The sequence below is a fragment of the Alexandromys fortis genome, unplaced genomic scaffold, assembly GCF_014885135.2.
Source record: "Alexandromys fortis isolate MF-2015 unplaced genomic scaffold, M_Fortis_MF-2015_v1.1 scaffold_20, whole genome shotgun sequence".
In the NCBI taxonomy this organism is placed as follows: domain Eukaryota; kingdom Metazoa; phylum Chordata; class Mammalia; order Rodentia; family Cricetidae; genus Alexandromys; species Alexandromys fortis.
The window spans coordinates 1,250,449-1,269,283 of NW_026067903.1; the positions used below are offsets into that span (position 1 = coordinate 1,250,449).

Consider the following 18,835-nt stretch of genomic DNA (forward strand, 5'->3'; position numbering starts at 1 on the left):
AAAACCGATTAGCCTCCTCATCTTAGCCAAAAGCCGGGCGGTGGTGGCGCACGCCTTTAATCCCAGCGCTTGGGAGGCATAGGCAGGCGGATCTCTGTGAGTTTGAGACCAGCCTGGTCTACAAGAGCTAGTTCCAGGACAGGCTCCAAAGCCACAGAGAAACCCTGCTGATTAGCATGTATATATAAACAATTCCAGTGAATCTCATATATAAATATATTTGGTTTTGCTCCTAATGGAATCCTCCCTAATACAGTTGGGTGCTGGATTCCTGTGTCTGGGAATCTATTACATAATCATAATCTTTGTCATTATCTTTAGATGCTAAAATCAGCTTTGAATAACAATTAATTGAATAGTTTTTATCTAATATTTAGAACAATTTGATTCGCTTACACTACTATACATAAGTAACTATTTCTTTATCAATCATGGCTACTTGGGTTCAAGGAAATGCCTAATTTTAATTACTAACTTGAGAAGAACTTCAATTTTGGAAACATTTTCTTCTTGTATAATATGATATCAGTAAAAAAAAATCAGGAAATCTTCATTAGCTTTTAAATTTTGATATATAATGATAAATACTTTCCTACCAATTTTACATGTGCACTCATGTATGAATGTTTAGGTCAGAGATCAACTTAGGGTAAAATCCTTAGGAGCTAACCAATTTTTGTAAGACAACCCTCAGTGTACCCCAGAACAAAGAGATTAGTTCAGGATATGAGGCCAGCAAGTGACAGGGAGCTGCCCAAGTCAACCAATATACTCCCAGAGATACAGACTTGTGACTCTATGTCCTGCCTTTTTGTTACATGGTTGCTGGGGATGGTATTAGGAGCCTCATGCTTCTGCAGAAGACACTTTTATTGACTATAGCTTCTTCCCTTCCCCCTTAAGCCAATTTTAAGGCAACAGTTCTATGACATCAGGAACATTGATGTCTTGTGCAAACGCTACAGTTTTACATTCCAGAACAGATTTGTCATTCCAAAGAGAAATTCTGCACACATTAAATATAACTCCCTCTCATCTGCCAGCTACCATTCAGGTAGCAGCTATTCTTTTTGCCTGTGCTAGATGCTTTTCCTATATCTTCCAGGAGAAGCCATTGTATCATTTCCTTTTGTGCCTTGTGTATTTCACATAAGATCATATTTTAAAGTTTGATCCATCTTATGACATGTGTTCATGGAATTTTATTCTTTTGAAAGCTGAGTAATACTCTATTTTAATATATGTAGCATATTTTGGATATCAATTCATCTGTCAGGGGATATTTGAGCTGTTTCAATATTTTGATTATATTATTAATACAGTGATGAATATTAATGGACAAGCTTCTTTGAGGTCTATATACAAAACTTATTTTTTTATTTTACACATTTGAATGTTTTGTTTGTATGTGTATCTATATATCACTTGAATCCTTGGGGCCAGGGAGGACAGAAGAGGGCATCTGCTCCTCTGGGTCTGGAGGTAAAAATGTTTGTGGGCCACCATATGTATTCAAGGATCAAGTCTTGGTCTTGTATGTGAACAAACAGTGCTCTTAACCAACAAGCCATTTCTCTAGCCTTTGGAGATCTTACTTCCACAGTGTGTGAATATGAAATGCCCCCTGAAGTCACATATATTACAGGCAAATGATGGTGCTATTCTATATTCCAACCATCATTGCTCATAGTGTCCACAGTTGCTTCCCACATTCTCCAACTGAGCTTCGTTTGCTATTTGAGTGGTATTCATCCTAACAGGTGTAAAATACCTTTTCATTGCTGGTTTATTGTATACATTATCAATGACTGATATCAACCAAATTTGGTAGTGGTGGTGTGGAGAGAGGGACCATGCTGTGTGTAGAAGCTAGAGAAAAACTTGCTGGAGTGGGCTCTCTCCCGCCACCATCCAAGTGCCCAGCATCCAATCCAACAACTCTGGTTGCACAGCTTGGCAGCTCTCACTAAGCCATCTGGATGGCCTCTTGAGTCATTTCTTTTCTTTTTGAAAAATTAAAAATAGATTCTTTTCATACAGTATATTCTGATCACAACTTCCCCTGCTTCAAATTTTCCCAGATCCTCCCCACATCCCCACCCACCCAAATCCACACCATTCCTTTTTATTCTCTTATTAGAAAAAAAAAAGGACCAGCAACAACAACCCAAAACATAGGACAAAAACAAACAAACAAACAAACAGAAAATATTCCAAAGTTAAATCGTTGACTCTGGTTTTATATTTGAATTTGCATGTAATGCCCATATCATGCTGAGGACCTGGCCAACTCTTCCTAGCATAGCAAATGATATTAATATGAAATTGGCCTGATTGATACCATTTTCACCTGCTTTCCATTAATTATTTCTCTAGTTCCCCCTGGTTTGAAGTTAGAACATGGACTAACTATTTTCTTAGTTTTCATGGATTCACAGATGAAAATGTTTCCTTTTTTGAGAGAGACTCTTTTTGTGTATCCCCGCCTAACCTGGAGCTCTCATTGTGTTCTCATTAAGTGTCTCATTGTGACACTTAGTACCACAGTGTTTTAAACTCCTGTTTTTTTCACTGTAGCAACGCATAATGCTGAAATGTTGTATTTAATTTTATTTCATTAAGATGAAATTTCCATTATTCTTCCTTAACTCATTTGTAATTTTGGGATGTTTTCTTTAATTTTTCAACAGCTGTAGATTTTCCTTCTGCTTGTACAAGCATCCAGCTCTGTTTCGTTTACTGCCATCGGAGATCATACCGCATATGATTTCAATCATCTGAAGACTTGTTTGTGGCCAAACTTGTCTTCTATATGGATATGGTCCCTGGATAGGTGAGAAGAATATGTATCCTGGTATTGAGTATTATGATCTACTTGGATCTGTTAGATATAGCAGATTTGATGTGGAATTCAACTTCCCTATATCACTATAGGACTTTTGTTTTACTGCTCTAACCATGACTAATGTCTTTGTGACTATATTGGTGTGTCATTCTCACTGGACCTGTGCTCACAATGCATTTTGGATACTGGTGATCTGGAATGAAGTGTATCATATTACTGTTATTGTTATATTATCCATGGAAGTTAATATTCTTTATCAATACATGATGTCCATTTGCAATTTTGGAAGGTTTTAATTAAAGACTAATTTATCTTTTAGTGTAGCTATCCATTCCCTTCTTTTTACAACATATATGTTGTATAATTTTATTTCCTTTGTCATTCAAATTATTTGTTTCTCAAATTCAAATGAGTTTCTTCAAGACAATAGATAGTTGAACCATATTTTCAACTGTTCTGCCAATCTGTAATTTTTAAAAGATGTATTATTTTTAGTATTATTTATGTGTATGTATCTAAGTGCAATTGTGTGTGTGTGTGTATGTATCTGTATGTGACACATGTGTGTGGATTACTCAGAGACCAGAAGAGGGTGTCAGATGTCCAGGACCTGTAGTTACAGGCTATTTTGAGTCACCTAGCTGAAGCATTTATTTAATAATTCTTTATCAATAAAAACTTGAAAACAGATATTTTGGGTAAGAACTCAATGATCAGAAAAGCAGCAGAGAAGTGACCAGTGACCCCTGTCTCTCTCCTCAGTACCAAAAGTCCAAGAATCTTTCTAAGCCTCACCCTACTACTTCCTGTGTCTCTCTCTATATTTCCTCAGTCCTCTGAAACCTCTATAGCTAATTTTAGTCAGGTGATAGCTAGTTCTGCCATCTGACTCAAAGAACACTTTATTGTCAGTCTTGAATGTGGCAGAATGAGATCAAAATATCCCACATAATTTTGCTCTTTTTTTTCTAAATAAAAATGGGATGTTTTTAGTCAAACACCATAAAATTATATCCAATAAGAACAATTATCAGGTAGGAATTACATTCACAATATCCAATCCATTTGCATTTAGCAAATTCAAATAAAATACTCCATTATATATCATATCTTAGTGGGTTCAAAGTTTTGTACCTAATTCACTTTTTATCCTAACTTGTATCACCAATTCCAAACTATTCTTTTAGTCTTCAAAACACTTTCTTAGATTAACAATTTATGTTTTTAGGTTTCTCTACTTTATACACTTTTGAAAGTTTCTTTTCTGAATTTGTTAGCAAGGAAAACGGCAACTATAACTATTTAGTCTTCAATCACAATAGAGACCTGAGAAATACATAACATTACCTGAGTAAACGGAAGTACAGAGCAAACAACTTCTGAAACTATTGAAATGACAGAGACATTTGGCTGCCTAGACAGTCACCCAAGTTTCCTCTGCAACATTGTGACATCTGTCTTTGACCTACAGGCCTAGAATAACTGACAGACTTTTCTGTGAAGAAGAAATTTTGAAGGACTCTCCTATTGTCTTGCTAAAGCTTGGCAGTTGCCTCCTTTAGTGGACCTACTTGCCCAGTATGGACAGTGTATTGGCAGTAGTAGAGGCAGAGGGAGTTTCTTGCTTAGTGGCTAACTTTGTCACAATAAAAGCAACTCAATGCCCATCTTTTTTTTTTTCTTTTTTTTGAGTAAATTGGTGCTGCCAGGAACAGATGTGTCTCACTGTTATAAAAAAGCTTCATGTTATAAAGCATCTTAAATGCCATATCTTGTAAGTCTCTGAAGGGTTTTAAGGCCTTCTGTCTCTCGAAAATATATCTCTGCTTAATCTTGAAAGCAAACTAACATAGCCAAAAACTTGTTTGTTATATGTGACTTGGTAACTTATATTTCTTAATTATCTAAGACAGTTTGTAATAATAGCCTTTAGGGACTAGAACTTTATGTTAAATTTTAAAATGAGCTGCATACATAAAATACTTTAAATAAGAGTAGAAACATGGATAAAGTATAATAAAAATAACCTTAAATTTGTTGTAATATGCAAAAATCAAAACCAATGAAAAATAATTAAGTTTAGTAGTTTTTTTTGTTTAAAAGTAGAATGATTAGTCTATACATTTATGCTAGCATTCCTATATGTCCCTTTTTCTTTTCAGAAGGAGATCTCTGAATCTAACATCTTTTGCTTAGTATTCTCTCTGAGAGCGATCAATAGCAACTAGAAAACAATGCCCCCAAAAGATGTAAACATCCATAATCCACAGCCAAAAAACATTCACCCCACCTCCTGGGTATGTGAAAGTTGTGTTCTTAAAATTACTTTCTGAAGTCTGGGGGCAATGGCATCTTTAAGAGATTCTGAGAAAATTGAGATAATGGACCACGTGCTGAGAGAACTGGCTACTTTTCAGTCTTCTTGTGATGGGAAAGTGTAGGCTTAGCCTATGAGGCTGGACCATCTCAGCTAACCACCTTGAAATTTCCTCAGCTGTTTGTAGCCCAAAGCTGATCTCTGAGTGGTGTTTGCCAGCTTAATGTTATTAAAGCAATCCCAGGGGCATCATTGCTGAGTGGCTCCAATCATCCTTTTGGAATCTTTAAAGATCACTGTTAGGAATGATCATGGGTCACTTTATAAAATTTAAACATTTTAAATATCATATGCAGCAGATCTTAGGGAGGTTAAAGGACCATAATCTATTTAATACATCCGGGTTACACAAGTTTAATTCTTAGTCACCTGATTCAGATTCAAGCCCCCAAAATGTACAGGAAGCTAAATAAATAAAACCTATTCCTAAAATTAATTGGTACTCTATATAACCATTAATATCACAATAGAAAGTATAAAGATATATTTAAAGAGTCAAAATAAAAACAAAGCATTATGAGACAACTGGCAATAGAATAATCCCCTAATTTTGGTTTTTCTTTTGTCCTATACCAGGTGGTTATTTTGACGTGAGATAGAGATTTTGGATTTTCTTTTAACAAACAGATTTAGATTAGATTTAGATAAGGAGAGAGCCATGGGACAACTTTAATTTTTAGATGAATTAGGACTACAAAAAGGCTATTTGTCCTACATGACTGTAGAGAACAGTAGAAATAAACATTTGGGAAGATTTATAAAATTTTATCCTTTTAGAAATATGCTACACCATTAGGCCACTTTATTCTTTTTCCTGGGAAGTTATTTTGAATGATTTGTCCTTTTTTTCCTTAGATGTCTCATTTGTCCAGAGGTTTTCAGATTCCTAAGCTGGATGTTTTAATTCTTTTGGATGGAAAGGAAAAACTAAAACTCTGCCCCAACTCTAACTTTGGAATTTTCCTCTCAGGCAGGTTATAGCTTATCAAATGGAAGGCATTTGTTAGTCTTGTAAGTTAGCTAGACTGAATTCCCATGCTGTTTAATAAACTATCGCCTCTCCTAATCAAGAGGTCTCTCCTGTTTGAATCTAATCTTAATCAATTTTGGTAGTATCCATGATTTTTTTTTCTGTTTTTTTAGAAACAAAAACTAAACCTCTTCTTTAGTATAACATATATCCCGGCTTTAATTCTGAGCACACAATATCATTAAAGTATATAAGCTGATTTAATATTGCAGTTTTTTTTTTTACTATCCAGTGTCTCCCTGTACCTGTTGTTCCTTTCTCATTATCATTTAAAAGTTTAAGGTTAATAAAGCATTGTCTGATCTATATCTGGGGGTCTTTATTACCACATTTTATTTATTAAGTCTACCTTTTAAAGTATTATTAGCTCTTTCTATAAAAGCTTGCCCTGTAGGAATCTGTAGTATACCTGTTATATGTGTTCAAATATCAAAAAAAAAACTGATTCATTTTACTAGAGACATATGTTGGAGCATTGTCAGTCTTAATTTATACAGGTATTACCATGTTGCATGGAGAGCCAGGCCACCTGTTTGTCCCAGCCATTCGGCTAGCTTAGTCCGGAAACAACCACACAGAAACTGTATTAATTAAATCACTGCTTGACCCATTAGCTCTAGTTTCTTATTTGCTAATTCTTACATATTAATTTAACCCATTTCTATTAATCTGTGTATTGCCATGTATCAGTGGCTTACCAGGCAAAATTCCGAGCATCTGTCTCTGGTGGATCCATGCCGTATCTCTGACTCTGCTCTCTTCCTCCCTTATGGATTCTGCATAAATACAGAATGCAGTTTCTGTATTTATTAACCAATACAAGCAACACACAGAGAAGACTCCCTCATCACCTCCTTTTTTCTGTTTAAATAAAAAGGAAGGTTTTAACTTTAACATCAAGCAAGAATTACAGTTACAATATTTCTATCTACTTTATCATTTATCATAAGGAAAACTATAACTGTAACTATCTATCTATTCTTCAACTCCATCAAAGACTCCAGAAATATCCAAAACTCTAGAAATGACAGAGACATCTTGCTGCCAAAGTTCTTCTGTACCATTTGGGGCATCCATCTTCTGCCTACAGGGACATAGTATCCAGCAGACTTTTCCAAGAAGCAGGAATCCCAAAGAATCTCCTCACCTTTAGGCAAGTTCAGCAGTCATTTCTCTACAGGTTGAGCACCAAATGGGGCCGGATGCTTAAAAGAAATCCCACACTAGTTCAAAATTGAGAAATAGATGGTTATTTATTTAGGAGTAGACTCACAAATCAGAATTCTCTGAATGAAGATCAGAAAATGAATCCTGCAACTGGAACAGAGAGGCGGGAAAAGAGAACAGAGGCATACTCTACATCGGCTTAGATAGTATTAGAGGTCATGCCCCAATGGGTGGGTAACCACTGGCTGTAAGACTTCCTACAGCATTGCTGTAATTTCCGTAACTTCTAATGAATGTGTAATTATAGAATTAGCTTTTACAGAACTTAAAGCAATTGCCCATTCAAATGCTGAATATGCATCTATGGTATGGTGTACACATCTTAGTTTTTCAAACTCAATGAAATGAAACACTTCCATTAGTCAAATTTATTTTTGAGTACCTTTTGGGTTACATTTTTCAGGTAATGGAATTTGGTTATACAAAGAACAAGTAGGACATCTTTTATTTTCTTGGATTGTTGCCAAGTGATAAATAAATAGTTTCTTATGAAATTTTGAGGCTTTTAGCCCATTTTCTACCAATTGTTGATCAATTTCTTCATTGTGTTGTGCTAGATGACCTGATAGACCCATATAGAATCTGATATATGTTATGCTCAAGGGATTATTTTTATTTTTGATAATATCTTTTACCCGAATAAATAACAAAGTTAATTCTGAATCATTTAGAGTAAGATTAGCGGTTTTAATGTGTAAAGCAACTTTTCCTGAATATTGTGAGTCAGTAACTGCTACTACTATGTTAAGAGGTTCTAGAAAATCTAATAACGTCATGAGGAAAGCAAGTAAGTTTGACTTTTGAGCAAAATCATAACAGGGCTTTGAGGTACTTTAAATAAATTTCTGAACTACAGCTTGCCTTTCCTGATTTATTTGCATCACTATAGAATGTAGGGCCTCTTATTGATGTGTCTTGAACAATGTGAGGAAGACTCCAATTAGTGGGTCTCTTTTGTTTGTTTGTTTATAAACTCAAGTTTCCTGATCTTTGGATATTTTCTGCTAATCTCTCACAAGAAATTACTGTAAGCTTTGTCAGTGTTCATTTTTCTTGCCCTTAATGTGGCAGCTTCAGCCTTAGTAAAAGGTACTACAGTTTCTTTTGGGTCAATTCATGATAATTGATAAAGTCTCAATTTTTGTTTCAGAATCAATTTACAAAGTTTTTCACAAAAGTCTTTAATTTTTCCCTCGGCTTGTTTGGTAAAAATATCCATTCTAAGATATTATCTTCTCTCTGCATAAGAATTCTTCTTGTAGGAGAATGTATAGAATGTTCTATGACCAGTACACATCCAAACTCTGGCTTCAAGCAATCCACATGTGCACCCTGTAATTTCTCTTCTATCAAAGCCAATTTTCTTTAAGACTCAGCTGATATTATTTATACTACTTAAGACCTTTTCACTTTGTAAGGTTTGAAATAAATTACTTAGTGTTTGATATTTCAATCCAATATATTCCAGCATTTTTGAAAATCATTAAGAGTAATTAAGGTGGCTGAAGGGACTGCTCAGTGGTTAATAGCACTGATTGCTCTTCCAGATCACCTGGGTTCAATTCCCAGAATCCACAAGACAGCTCAGAACTGTCTGTAACTCCAGTTTCAGGGGGCCTGATACCCATGGCAAAACACCAATGAACATAAAATGAAAATAAATAAATAAATAAATAAATAAATAAATAAATAAATGAGTTTGAACTGAGCTCCCCTGATGTGCCTTTCTGTGGTTGAAATTTTTATAAATTGATCTTGTATTTTGGGTAATTATTAGAATATCATCTTTGGTTTTTTTAGGAGCAATTTGTAATCCCCAACAAGGCAAAATTTCTTTGCCTCATCAAGCAGTTTTTAAGGCATCTGAATCTGATTCAGCTAATAAGTTATTATCCATATAATGATAAACTATAGATTGAGGAAACTACAAATTATTTCCAATGGCTGTTGTACAAAATATTGATACTAGTTCAGACTGTTAAACAGCACTTGGGGAAAATTTTTCCACTGATTCATTTTTGCAGGTTGGGAATTCTTTTAAATCAATCACTATAACAGATCATCCTTTTAATAGTAAAGAAGGCAAGGGAATTTTAAGCTGTAAAGAGCCCTTCGGTTGGATCACCTTATTAATAGCTCTTAAATCTGTTACCATTCTCCATTTTCCATATTTCTTTTTAATGACAAACATAGGAGAATTCTAAAAACTGGTTGATTCTTCAAAATCTTGAGCTTTTAGCTGCTCCTTTATCAGCTGATCTAATTTTTAATTGCGCCTCTACTTTTTCTGATGTCAAAGGCTGTTATTCCACCCACAATGGTTTGTCAATTAATCATTTTAGAGATAGGGTTGCTGGTATCTTTTAAAGGTCAGAAGCTGTTGTGCCCTGCTTACATATGACCTGAACATTTGGTGACTCTTCTTGATAATACTTTTCAATATTTTTCTCAGAAGCATATGTCAGTTTGTGGCATGTTTCTTGATTTGTAGAATGTTAATCTGGATTCTCTATTGTGTAACAAATCATGTTCCCATAAATTTATTGCTATTTTGTCACATATGACTTTAATCTTCCTATGTATCTTTTTGGCCCTATACACTTGGTCCATCTTGGACTTTGTTTTGCCTGAGATAAAGTTCCGATCCCTAGGAGCTGAATATTTACCTCCTGAAGAGTCCAATCTGGATGCCTAGATTTTGGTGAAATTATTTCCACATCCATGTGTCTGGTAAACCTTCAATCACAATGTCACTTATATTTACTTTTAGCTTTGGTTTTGATTACCTATAGAGGTTTGTAAAAATAGTCATTTTATGATCCCCTTTTCAAAATTTAATTTTATTTACTGTAGCTGTTCTGTTAACTCAAGCAGTATTGTTGTTTACAACAATTTCAATTGTTCTGTGTATGAGTCGCCCCATGATGATAGGGAATGATTAAACCAAATTTGACAGGAGGTTCTGCAGGAAGTCCCTTAAAATATTTACCGGTTGGAAAAAGATTACTTTGCAAGATCCATGATGATCATTAGTTCAAAGTTGACCTCTGCCAAACCTTCTACATATTTCAGAAGGCTGTAGACTTCTGTTTGGATCATCTCTAGAAAAAAAAGTATTTGTAGGAATTCCTTATCTACAATCCCTTTTCAGATGATATGGCTACCACAATTAGAACATATAATCTTTTGATTTTTCTTAAAGTTTTTAGAAATCACTTCTCCTATCCAACTGTCATCTTAAGTGAGAAGTCTAATACCAGCTGCACTTCTAATCCATTCATCTTTTGGTGCTGATCTTGCCTTTAAAGGCCTAATCACCTCCTTAGCATTCTGAATTAGCATTTTCAAAAGCCAAAGATTCAATTAACATTTGTCTAACTTCTGGATCTGAATCATTCTATTTACAGCTGAAGTCAATCTTTGTAAAAAAAAAAAAAAGTGAAGGCTTCTTTTGGGCCTTATATAATATTAGTAAATTTTTCAGTCCTCTTTCCTGATTCTTCAACCATGTTGCAAGCATACAAAGCTGCTATACGGCATAAAGCCAAAGTATTTTCATCAAATGTAATCTGTCTTTGCAAACCACCATACTGGCCTTCACTGAGAAGCTGGTCTTGGGAAATTTCAATACTTCTCCTCTTACAGTATTATTCTATGACTCTAGCTTTCTCTGTCCACCATGTTTCCATTGTAACTGAGGATCAGCTTCCAATATTGTTGTAGCTAATTCCTCCTAGTTTGTGAACTATTTCTATTCTGAGTTGCCTAAGAATTTAACATTCGCTTCACAATGAGTGGATGTGTACCAAATGAAACTGATGCTTTCTTAAATCTCTTCGAATCTGACATTAACAGGGTCTAAGTTACCTTCTGAATAGCCTTGGGGGGGGGCATATCATATGTTGTTCATTTTTGAATGGTTACTGAATAAATTAAGATTGGTTTTCTAATAACCTCGGACCACTCTTCTTCAGTTTTATAATGCAATGGCGTGGTAGGTTCTGCTCTAAGCTCTGTCTGTGTAAGAGAATATTATTTTTTAGTTTCTCTAGTATGTATTTCAAAGGATTGTATCTTATCAGGCAATTTTTCATATTTGGTACTGATATCAAACCACTCTTTTAAGAATAAAGCATGAATTGCTAAATTGATAATGAATATAATTGATATTATGTTGATCCTAGCTAAGTTGATTTTTTTTTCATTTAATTTCTTAAATTTCAAACTATCTATTCTGGAACCATACAGAGACCTAACTTCCTGAATCGTAATACTGTTCCCCATTCTTAACGTGCTTAAAAACTCCTTTTTTGAAAGGAAAAAAAAAAAAAACTTAAATCAGCCCATAAGAATTCCCAGGTGCCTTACTAGCTCTGCTGACAATAACAGCAAAGGGTGAAGCTGCCTGTTGCTTTGCCATGCAGCTGGACAGGGCAGGATTATGCAGAGAATGTGGGCAGTGAATGGCCTGGCTGAGGGCAGTTGCACCTGTTGGCATGTAGCTGGGGACTGAGAGTGTGTGGTAGTGGCAACAGCTGCCAAAGCCTGACCAGCCATTGAGGCCGCCATCCTGGTGCGGCTGCAGCCTGGTGAAGGGCTTTGGAGAAGCCCACAACCCACTGGAAGAGGGATCAAAAGGCATTTGACAAAATTCAACACCCTTTTATGATAAAGGTCTTGGAGAGATTAGGGATACAAGGTTCATCCCTAAATATAAAAAAAAAGCTATTTACAACAAGCCGACAGCTAACATCAAATTGAATGGAGAGAAACTCAAAGCCATTCTACTAAAATTAGGAACATGACAAGGCTGTCCACTCTCTCAATATCTCTTCAATATAGTGCTTGAAGTTCTTGCAATAGTAATAAGACAACATAAGGAGATCAAGGGGATTCAAATTGGAAAGGAAGAAGTTAAACTTTCGTTATTTGCAAATGATATAATAGTGTACGTAAGTGGCCCCAAAAATTCTCCCAAAGAACTCCTACAGCTGATAAACACTCTATTACTTCTTGTGTCTCTCTGTATGTCACTGATCCTACTCAAACTCTATTTTAGTCACGCAGCAGCTAGTTCTGCCTTCGTATTCAGAGCAAACCTTATTGGAAGTCTTGGGTGTGTCAGAGTGCAGTTAAATCATCTCACAACTCCTAACACGGATTCTGGGAACTGAACTCTTGGCCTCTGGAGACAGCAAATGTTTTAATCACCCAGGTACTTTTCACCACCCAAACTATGACTATTGATGAATCAACTTAAACCACTTACATTAAAAAAAAAAAACTGTTGATAAAGACTTGTATGATTTTCTGTTTTTTCTAAATGTATTTTAATTCTCCTGTCCATAATTTTGTACATAGCAACCTTTTTTGAGTTCAGTGGGTTTGTCTAATGATTTTTTCCAAGTACAAAGGCAGCAACTAAAGAATATTCATAGGTGCTCAAGAGATATGGTCAGTTAACATGAGGACTCATAGGACAGAATTTATGTAAACTCAGCTCATTTAAGTGTCTCAGTCACACACAACACATTTATACATTGAGTAAATAATACATAGGTTTAAATTTTTTATATTTTTGGCCTAAAATCATGTAGATGATGAAGATTAGAATTACAAAAAATATAATAACAGTGGCTTTTGTATTGGCCTGTGTATTTTTATAGGGAAACTTTAGCAATTCATACAGTTTCACAACACTACATAATGTATTTATATCCAGCCTGAAGAACTTACCTGTAAGGCAAGCCTTGTTATGATGAATTCTTTTAACTTAGATTTATCTGGAAATATGCATTCTCTCTCACATTGAAGACAACCTTGACAAATGTATACTTACAAACTGGTGGTATATTTTTTTTCTTTTTGCCCTTTAAATATGTCATCCTTCTGATTTCCTGGCTCTGGGTTTCTGATGAGAAATTGGCTGATAATAAATTTTGAAATCTCTTCATGCAAATCAAGTCACTTCTCTGGCTGCTTCAAAGAATGTACAATTGTCTTTGGCTCCTAATACTTCAGTTATACTTATCTCTGGGTATACAATCTGTATCATGGTAAATACATTTTATCTATAGAATCATGTTTTCATTCACATTTGTAGAGTTTCTACAATTATTACCTTGATTCCTCTTTCTCATTTTTTAAAATAAATTTATTTTACTGAATGTGTATGGGCATTTGCCTGCATCCCTGTATTGTGCCAATTGTGTGCCTGGTACTTGCAGAGACCAGAAGAGGGTTTTGGATCCTCTAGAGCTTCAGGTGGTTGTGGGCCACCATGTGGGTGTTGGGAACTGAACCCAGGTCTGCTGTAAAAACAAGTGCTCTTAACTGAGTCTTTCCAAGTTCTAAGACTATAGGAGGGTTATAGTATTCAGCCTCATATTTTTCTATGTGTACATATATGATAGGCACTGCTTTGAACTATCTGCTGTTCAAGTGATATGGCACCAGGGTTCTCTATGATTTTGTTAAACTCTGCTTCCTCTCCACCTCCAATCTGCTGTTTTTACCTTGGAAATTCGATTCCTGATATTATTCCTATAATAATTTTAATAGGATGGTGCCAAACTACCTTACAGGCTCTTAGGTTTTCTTTGGTGTTTGAGAGCATCACCTCCCTGGGGTGACTTCTGCAGCTCCCCAAGGCTGGTGCTTGCCCTGTGCATTTAAGTCAGTAGCTGGGCCCTTCATTAACTGTATTCATTGTTTGGGGATGATCCTAGATTCTCATTGTGAGGCATGCACACACAGGTGTTGTCTTTCATTCTAACTTTTAAAGTTAAATCGTGGGTACTAGATACAAAGCATCCCATGTCAGAATAGAAAAATAGTTATTTCACATTGTGTGTGAAAAAAGGAAAGAAACAAACTCTTGCTCCCTTGCCTGTTTGTGGCATACCCACAATCTTTCAGTTTCTCATAGAAAACCTTTCTATATGATATATTTAATTAATTTATTTATTTAAAGAAAGAAAACAAAACAAGCTATCTTTTTTCATTATACATACCAATCCAAGTTTCCAAGCATTTATGTTCTTCTGAAATATAATAATCTTCATATTTTCTTTGTTCTTTAATGAGAGGGAAGAACTTTTAGAACATTTATTTTACACCAGGTACCTTATGTACAGTTTTTTAAAATCAAATTCTTTCTTTTTTTAAGTTTCTGTCTTTACTTTCAACAGTTCAAGGACATTTCCCATGGAAAGAACTTTTGCTTCATGGATGAATTAATTATATCTCATAGAAAGTATATAAGATTGATATACGCTACAGACAAACTTCCAAAAATAGAATAGTCAGAAAATATTCACTTGGTGAGATTTCATTCAATGCTGATGCATAAATATGAGTCACTTAAAATATATCAGATATAGCAATTATTTATAGTCATGTTTTTCTCTTGTATAGATAAGTATTAGTAAAATATATAAAATATGATATTTGGTATTTCTAAGAGATGATTAAATTTGTTGGCCCGACTGTACCTGGAGATGTCTAGAAATGATTAAAGACAAAAATATCTTTCAAGGAAGTTTCTAATTTTTTTCCTCACCACTTTGTGACTGAAAGTGGTGACAATATGCTTCCTTATATTTGTAACTCTTTTCTACTTATTTCATTAACTGAAACTATTTGAAAGTTTATTACAGTGCTTTCCATCTTGTGATATCATTTATTTAATATTTCATCTTCATTTCAAGCATTAACATATATATTGCTCTGTTTCTTCTTGCAGAGATAACGATGAAGACATTGTACATCATATTTAAGTTTCAATATACTACACTGTTGTAGTATATTGTTGTATACAATATTCTACAGGGAGAGGAGGGTGGTATTGGATGACTGTTAATATTGCGATTATATATAGATTTAAAAGATGAGGGAGTGGTCCAATTGAAAAAGGAGGACCGTGAGTGTAAGACAAACTTGGACTATATTATAACATCCAAAATAAATAAATAGGTAGATTAAGGCAAAATAGATGGATAGACAGACAGTCAGACAGACAGATAGATAGATTAGATAGACAGATAGATGTGGAAAAGCTATGCAAATCCTTGAAAATATTCTGGGCTTTAGTTCATAAAACCCACAACTTTCTCCCCTTTCTGATTCCACATCAAGATGGCTCCATCACAGAAAATAGTATAAGTTTATTCATCTGAACTCTACCTACCCAATGTAAGTGCTTTGTTAACGTTTGTGGCCATTAACTCTTAAGGAAGAGTGTATTAAGAAATAGTATTTAAATTTGCTGTTTTTAGGTAGAACGTGATACTCCCAAGCTGGACTCCTCTTCCTTACTCACGTTCGTAGTATACATTATTTCTGGATTAAGTGAGTTCTTTCAGAACGCTAGGATGGGCAATTACAGTGTTCAGTAATTGCTGACGAAAGTTTGTGGAGTTTTAGCTAAGGGCATGCTTTTACCCATTCTCATAACAGTGGAGTTAGATGCGGGAGAATATTTTGCTTTGTCCCAGAGGTGGGGCAATGGCAGCGTTATCCAACAACCATACCTTCCTTCTCAGGCTGGAAGTATTTTCTAGTCTTCGTTTTTTGACATCTTATGTAGATCGTAGTCACATAACCCACTGCTCAGGCTCAGTTCACAAGCACACCCTAGCATGTTCACTCACCTATCATATATAATTAACCATGACTTTGTGGTGTGGACAAGCATGGGGGGATTTCATGTCACAGTTGCTGATACAGAGCACCACTTGGGACTCCAGTTCCTTCTTTCTCACCTTTCTCCCACATCAGTCCCTGTAGCCACCAACTCTGCCAAGGAACTTGACGGGCTTTAAGGTTTCAATGCATAGGACCAGTTTTGAATCGGAGCTGCTATCCTTACATCCCTGAATGTGCTCCGTGCAAGTCTCTAGGCTGCAGGGGCGTTCTGGTGCACCCGTGCTGATTCGGGTTAACTTTTAGCTTATGCCTCCTCTCCTGAGTTTCAAGCAGGATTTTGGTATTAACCACCAATGTTTGAGGATGTTTTTACTTTTATTTCTATGGATAATAGACTTCATACTGAGGGGGTCTGTTTGTTTGTTTGTTTGTTTTTTGTTTACATTGTATCAGTACTTTAGTTTGAACCCAATGTCTATGTTGTCCAATAGATAGGATCTAAATGTGCAGAACACCAAAGTAGTTTTCCTTCTAAAGAGTTCTTCATATAAACTGTAGCTTTCTAGCTTTGGATCTTACAGGGATAATAGCCTTTGCAGTCCTCGGGGAACCATGAGTTGGTCTGGTTCTTCCAGTTGGGCAATATATGAAACCCACCTGGGAATCCTGGGAAAGTCTGGCCAACATTCCTATTCTGCTTCCTTTTCTCCTCTCACGAAGACCGTAGAAACTTTGATCTTTGTATTTTCCCACCTGTAAGAAAGTACACAAATGTAATTCAATTGCTCATCCACTTGAGGTTTAAAACCAATTAAGAATCCTGGTAAACAGTCTCATAAAGGCTCATCACTGAACCACAAATCTGGAGCCAGTAGATTCTCTCTCTCTCTCTCTCTCTCTCTCTCTCTCTCTCTCTCTCTCTCTCTCTCTCTCTCTCTCATAAATGCTATCCCATGCTACACTGTTAAATGTAAATTGTGAAAGAAAACCTTCAATAGCAAGCGCCTGATGGTGATTGTCCTGTGTCCATTTTATACCCCTATGTTCAAAGCAGTAACTTTTGTAACCTCCATTACATAGCTAGTCTCCCTCATTACTGGCCCTAGCTACACACTAATTGAGCCCTCTCTTGTCTAGAGAGAACTCCACACAATTATTATGAGTTTTTTTTTTTTGCCAACATTGCTTTTTATAATTTTTAAGGAGTTTTGGAATTCAGACATCCAGACTGGTGTCAGCCTTCTGGTCACTTAGGCTCTTAGTAGTGTACGGCTTCCAGAGTGGTTTCTTGAGAATCATTAACTTTTTCAGAGACAAAGCTTTCCTTCCGCCATTAATGAACTGCATAACAGTTTAATGCGATGTTACTTTTAATTATCACAGCCCCGTCTTTTAAATATCAAATTCCCGTCTCTGAACTGTCCTGCTCTCTCTTCAGAGGCTCATCTGTCACTGTAAACACCATCACTTTATTCCTCCTCCAGCCGCAGTGACAGGCTCACTCTTATCCCGAGCCTTATCTCTATTTCCGTCCCCTATTGTACCACATAGATCCCTTTCGCAGAGCTTACAGCTGTATCCGCTTTCCACACGTGGCACATGATTGCCTCGGTAAAGGTATTTTCTGTTTCAATCTTGCATTTTCCCAAGGGGGAACAAAGGGGACAAGCTTTCTGGAGTTGGTTTCACTGGGAAAATTGTTTAGAATTGCCTCATTCCTCAGCAGATTAACGGATGCATACAATCCCAGCTTAAGTGCTATTGTACAGCACAATTTCTTCATTATACTTTGTCCTTTCCATTTAGAAAACCCCTCACCAATTAAAGTAATACAGCCTTCCAATACCTGCTCCCAATTAAATCTGAGCTGTACTACCTGCCCCGATGCAGCTGGTCACAGATTCTTACCACTTATCCGCATTCATTAGGCCTGTTCATTATCATGGGATAGTGGCAGGAATTCAAGGCACTGCCTTCCTTTTAGGGCAATGCCAAAATTATCAGCTTTCCACCCAAGGTCCCAATAAGGACAGGATTAAGTATAAGGGGAAGGGATTCAGACAGTAGCAAACCGCCATTGTCCCTGGCCTCTCAGGTCCCCTCTATCTAAACGCATCAAAAGGATACAGTGCAGGTACAAAAGAATTCCCCTCTTAATTAAAGGATCACTTTCCCCTCCCTTTCTATCCCAGAATACACCCAGCTTACTGCCCTCCAGTCCTTTCTTGAGAACACAGTGAAAGGAGAAAGTGACCAGGAAGCCCACTCCCTGGGAGCTATGTCATTTAAGACCTGGGCTTTCCAGCTCCAGGCCAGGCTTCAGTTTTTGAGAAGGGTTCTTTTTCTATCCACAGCTTACAAAGTGCCTGAGAAAGGAGTGGGGTGTGGATAGGCAGACCCTGAACTGTGACTTCAGTACTAATGAGGAACAGTGACATCCCTGGGTGCTCCCAGATAGATTTCAGTCTGCCGACAAGGACACACAAGTGTGTGGCCACTGGTTTCCTGTACTTCTGAAGAAGAAACACAGTGATCATTCCTGGGAAACATCTTACTAGTTTCTCTCATGATTTTTGATCAGAACAAGAAAAACACAAGGAAAGAAAGCAAGGAAGGAAAGAAAGGAGAAAGGGAGGAAAAGGGAGAGACGTAAGGGGAGAAAGGGAAGAGGGAGAGAGAGAAATGGAGGGAGGGAGGGCGGGAGGGAGGG

The 18,835-nt window shown here is 36.3% G+C and overlaps 1 long non-coding RNA gene across 3 annotated transcripts in view; it reads right to left on the reverse strand.

Moving 5' to 3' along the window:
* LOC126497011 (uncharacterized) overlaps positions 1 to 18,835 on the reverse strand; it is a 207,765-nt gene that overhangs the window by 45,151 nt on the left and 143,779 nt on the right. For all 3 annotated transcript variants that reach the window (XR_007590504.1, XR_007590503.1, XR_007590505.1), the window contains exons 3-6: positions 16,783 to 16,878; positions 14,493 to 14,555; positions 7,400 to 7,475; positions 6,951 to 7,028 (exon numbers count right to left, since the gene is read on the reverse strand). This is a non-coding gene — a long non-coding RNA (uncharacterized lncRNA). The remainder of the gene's footprint in view (positions 1 to 6,950; positions 7,029 to 7,399; positions 7,476 to 14,492; positions 14,556 to 16,782; positions 16,879 to 18,835) is intronic.